Raw genomic sequence first — 6,000 nt, 5'->3', positions numbered from 1 at the left:
TATAGTTGGTTGTTACTTTTAAAGATAAGAGTCAAAGAAATTATTTGCTAATCTGAAAAAAACCCTTCTATATTATGTTTCATTATAAAAAGCAGCATATACTGCCTTACTGGGTTTTTTTCAAATTTTAAATTTTAAAGTAGGAATTTTTAAGTAATGCAGGAAGCCAACACTTAACACTAATTAATCAGTAGCCATGTTGCACTGAACTTCTAAATTTTCTTCTAAATTCCTTCCCTCCCTTAAACTTCTGTGACAACCTGTCACTAACCTATAATGTTCCCTTAGACTAAAAATGGAGGGAGATCTCCAATCTACTGCTAATGGGAAACAGTGCAGTGCAAGATTGCTTCAGAGAATTCTCAGAACGCTTCTCTGCAAACAAGTAGGGAAATTCCCCAGGGAACACCGTATGGTGCATTTACACCCCAAAGCATCAGGATATGTGAAAGATCTGAAGTAATTCAGAATCTTCATTACATGCTAGTTGATCTAACTTCAAATCACATTTGATACAAGTTTGAAGATACTGTCATGATTACCAGTATTGTAAGATTACTCTTAAAAAGCTAAATACTTGAACTGGTCACCCAAGAGATGATTTAGGGTGCAAGTTAAAAAACCTGTAACATCAGGTACCTGAGCACCCAAGCCAAAAGGAACCACAGTGCGACACTGCACGCACAGCGAATGCCTTACCAAATTCTGTTAAATATACAGTAGTTTATCTCCTGGATTAGTAAAGCAAAAAGGCAGCCATTTCCCTCTAGGTTTTTCTGTGGGCAGAAAACATCAAAGGTACAAGCAAGAAAAGTATTATCTCGATGTGCTTATAAAAGCAGAAGGCGTTACTGTCACTTTTACTGCACTCCTTACTACTTATTTTTAGCACATGCTTCCTCTCTCCTGTTAAATCATAAAACTGCTTTCAAAAGGCAGTGGAAATTTAGGGGGGGGGGGAATCAGAAGTTATGAGATTATGATTCAAACATTTTATTACTGTGTATTGCTAATTAATTTCAAATTACCTCTACAGGATACTCAGTGATACCTCTTATTGACATTCCAATCCAAAGATTCCTTTTAAAATTAGGTTTTCTTCTTTCAAACACTAACAAAAATATAACAAAAATATAGTTTGATCCTCCCCCAGTACCCAATGCAACATTTCCATTTCAGTGTCGCATTACACCGCACATTCATTTTTCCACTGGGAACAACTATTTTTCATATTTTATGAATGTAACACTTATTCCTTCTACCACACATCCACTGGGAACTGGGGTTTGAGCTGCAATTACTTCATTTTTTTCAATAGTCTGAATTCTGTTCCTTTAAGAGTTTGCCTTCCCCTTTGTTAAGCTTAGTTGATCTGCCTAATGATGGATTTAAAGCAGGCCATATAAGTCTAGTCATGAATACCTGTTTCTTAATTACTGAAGACATTAGGAGCAGGACAGAAATCTTTACTGTGGGATGGTACAGACATGGAAAGAGGAATCCCTATGTTGCAAAGTACATTCAGGACAGTGGCGCTCCTCGTTTTCACTGAGTAAGAGGAATATGAGAACAAGAACCCCCCGTTTTGGTTGATCTCTGCCCTGCCTGCCCCTCTCCCCTTTTTGGAAACGAAGAGTCTATAGCTCCACATCCAGTTGCAGACGCATTTACATAGAGATGGTTCTCAATCTGTGAGTTATGTCCAAAAGGAAGCTTCTTCTCACAGCTTATCTCATAAGCTATGCTTCAGAAGCCTATTATTATTACTAATTCTAGAGCTTCTCTGGCTTTTATAACTATTTTTTTCAGATTTTTCAAGAACTAAAGAGGGACCCTGCTGACGTCTGTTGGTTCCCAAGTACAATGGCTGTTTACTTTGCTTTATATTCCACACAGACACCCAACAGCATACCCCAATGGAAAATTCTGATTACAGTTTTGTGGTAAAGGATGTTTGAAGACAAAAGAAAAGAGCATGTCAAAACATTTCAGATGGACTATATGGGAGGCAACTCCTGATTTATATGTTATATTTCACATACTGAAAGTCCAGATTAAAAAAATCTCATCAGATACATCCCTCAAAAAAACCCCCAAAATAGCCCAACTTTTTTCCCCTTAAAAAAGAATAAATGAGTAAAATCCCTGTTATAATACAGCTGGGCTTTCTGGGACAACTCCCCTAACCCTAGGTGAATTTGTTTGGCCAACTCACATCTACAAATATATTCTGGTTGTCAACTGTGATCAACTTTACTTATTACTATACATCTGTTACCAGATGTATGATTTTATAGCAGTTGGTTCACTCAAAGCACGTACAACTTTTATCTATAAAAATACTCAGCCAGCCAGAAGGCTCCCAAGACATTGTACTTACAGCACCTTCCCATTCAACAAAGACCAGTTCTCTCCAGAATAAAACTCCAGTTATTTTAAGCCTAGATCAGGCTTTTCCTATGTTTTGTCCTATTTAGCTTCAAAGCATCAGACTGTGTGCCCTTAAAGTAGGGTGGGATCCTGCAAACACATATAGGGAAACGTGAAAGACTTTTTGGTTTAACTAGTTAAAAGAAAGTTTAGAAGATCCCTTAACCTCAAAATAGACAAGCAAAGCCCCTCAATTTTTCTAGAAGACTCCTCAGATGCATACTGAAAACTAAATCTCATGTGATAACTGTAGTGAAATTACCATAATCTTAAAACCTGCTTTGTTCAAGTAGTGTTGTCTACCATTCCAGCATGTCACCATATTGACAATTAGCATTGCTTATATTCTGTTACAAAACAGAGAAGTTTAAAGGAAAAGAGAAAAAAAAAAATAACCACGACCGTCTGCAGTGTAGCCTTAGGAATACCTTAATCAAGGTCCCTTTTAGCCTTTGGGAGCTGGATCATATTTATTTCTTCTTAGCTAGGACAGATCTTCCCCAGCACAGTGACTTGGAATGGGAAAGACATAAACGAAAGCAAGCAAGTCACCCTGTTGCTGTCAAAGGAGTAGTATTCTACAATCTTCTACTGAACAGTTATTTCATTTTTAAATACACCACTGAAAATCATTCTGCAACCAGGGACAAAGAAGAACGTTTCTAGAGATGCTAAAATACTTCCAGTTCTGCTAAAATACTAACCAATATTGTTACCGCTTTAAAATACTCGTGAGATTAATTTATTTTTTTTTCCACAGAGCTTCGTAGCTCCTGGTATCGCTACAACTTCTGTAGAGAAGAGATGTGGGATTAACTTGAGTGTGTTTAGAAGTTTTAGACACACTGTTTGTTGTGAAGGTTGATCTCAGATTTCCAAGAAAACCTGGGAAAGCTACTGAATGCCGATAGCTTGCCTTTTGGGGTGAAATCCTTGGAAATAACTATCAGAGAGCCTCTAGGGTTAATAATAAACACAGAGTTAGAATTCCATCCATTGTTGCCTTTTTAAGCTACAGAGTTTATACTCACACTGACAGAAGCAGCATTTCAATGTGAAAATCTGTCAAGTTATTAGCAAACACAGCTCACCTCATTCATAAAGTAGTAGCTGTTTCATGTTTTCACACAACAAAAGGAAAGCCACTTCCAACCGTGAAGCCTGGTTTCAGCAGCTGTCAGCAACAGATGATGAATAAGTCCTTACCAGAAGAGAGTAAGAATAATATCTTGCTTCTGTGCCGTTCTTTAGAGAAAGACCTACTAAATTGCTTGCTTAGGGGGAAAGGTCAGAGTTCAAACAAACTTATAACTACTACTGTGCCTTCATTTCCCAAGACACATATCTACACAGACTATAAGGCCAGAGCTCAGGGTCTCCTCATCCCAGGGATCTAAATAAATTAGATGGAAGTTCTTACTAAAAGGCTTACTTGACTAATCTCCCCGCCAGCGTAAGGTCCTTCCCATTCACATGTATTGCACACAATTACAGACGCTCATTAGTAGAAGACGTTTCTCTTTGCCCGTTATTAGGGGCAGAACTGGATACCCATGCTGAGCATGCCAGAATTCAGAGTCAAAAGGAGTCTGTCACCTCATGTCTACAAACATCAGTCATCCCAAATTTGGGCTACGGGGCTTACTTCCTTAAGCAGTAGAATATGAAATTCCTTGAGCCTATTTGTCAGACAGACCAGAAGGTCTTATTGATAGAAGGCTAGAGTTGCAAGGGAACCCAAGCCCTGCGTTTAATACAGTTCTCAGAATTGTCTTCAAATGGACAATTTTGGATGCTGTCAAGCCTCTGAAGGGGACAACACCACAGAACCCGACATTCAGAACATCAACCCTCCTGCTGTTATAAGCTTCTTTGGTTAAGATGCTTGGCAAGGTTATTGAGCATTTTTAACAAGGAAAACTACTTGTATCTTTAAATTTATCAAAATTAATGATTTGGCTTATTGAAGACTGGGAATTAGCTTGAGGGCAGGGAACACTCTGAGGAAGCTTTTATTGCAAATTAGCCACTATAAATCAGCAAACCGAGTAGGCAAAAAATAGTACTGAGACATTCAGCATCTCTTGAATGACATGCCCCATTCAGCACTTTTTTGTTCTGCATTAAATAAACTTAATTAGGTTTGTCTCATCACTGAAGTCTGTCAGCTTCTTTTTCTAGTCCATCTTGCTTTTCGTATACTTTTTGAGACTTGAAAGTGTTTTCATTAAAAAAGCAAGCCTAAATATTAGGGGAATAAAATGACACATTTTAAGCAAAGGTTGAGACGTATCCTTTGAAACCATAGATCCTTATCTTGACCCAAGAACCACTTACTGCAAGTCTGAGGTGGTACAGGTTAAAAAAAGACTGATTAAATTTTATGTTCGTGTAAGGCATTCTGTGACATTTGGATAATCACACCTGCATATGTAAGGTTGCCGATGGAACAAGTTATGCTATTACTCTTTGTAATCAGATATATTCAGCGATGATGCATTCTGCCTCCTGCTAAAACAAAAGCGTACAGCTCCAGTGGTGGTGCGAGTATCTTATTTACACAGGGGTAACTGCCACTAGCATGTCGCCTCCTAAAAGAGCAGCGCATTCCAAGAGAATGGCCAAGAGAAGAACACTTGGGAGCAGCGCACCGGTCATGTGAGGCAGCCAGCTTTACTTCCAGCTGTTTACTGCCAACAGCTTGGGCTTACTAAAAAAACCAAGAAACGATCCAAACAACAACCACCTGACAACATCAACACATTGACACTAAATCAACTTAGAAGTACATGGCTAGGCGGTTCAAAGAAAGGATTTATTTTACAGTCCCAGATCAGTCACGTATCTTTCTTCAACATTATCTCTCACCATACCAGAACAGGTAGATCCCTAAACTGCTTCTAACAAGTACAGTTAGAAAGTTAATGTACTTTCGGCACAATAAGTCAATAATGTATAGCATCTGGCATTCAAGTCAGAATACTTTGTGAAGATTAGGAGTGAGGAAAAAATTCTCTTTTGAGCTCCTGCTCCCCATTCATACATCTCTCTAATATTTAGCTAATGGGAATTAAACAGGTAACACAAGCTGAATTAGCTTTGCCATGGCTATTAGAAGAAACTAAATTTCGCAGTTGCATGGGGGAAATGCATCCGTGCAGTACAACGGTTTCAGTAGGGTGCATATTTTCTTACCTGCAAACACTGCAGAATACACCATGTTCAGCTCCTGCAGGATTTCCACAGGGAAAGAGTATTTGTGGGATGTTAGTAAGCAAGTAACCTCACTGCCCGAGCTAATCTATGCACATCCTCTCCTTTCTAATCCGCAGAAACCTAACCTTAGAACTACTCATTACCAGGGAGAAGAGAACAAATCCCCTTAACCCTTTTCTTGCATAAAAAGCCTACTTTAAGTTGTCTCCCACTTAAGTAGTTTCTTATTCTCAGCAACTTTCCCAGTCAATAGGGCGCTCAGCTCTTAGGGTCTGTCTTCAGCTACCATGGCTGCAATTCCAATGAGAATCGGTAATACCATGACATTGATCTTCCGCTGCTGGGTACGGGATT

Source organism: Rissa tridactyla, chromosome 7 (genome assembly GCF_028500815.1).
Source record: "Rissa tridactyla isolate bRisTri1 chromosome 7, bRisTri1.patW.cur.20221130, whole genome shotgun sequence".
In the NCBI taxonomy this organism is placed as follows: domain Eukaryota; kingdom Metazoa; phylum Chordata; class Aves; order Charadriiformes; family Laridae; genus Rissa; species Rissa tridactyla.
Note: the sequence above shows the minus strand (reverse complement) of the source record.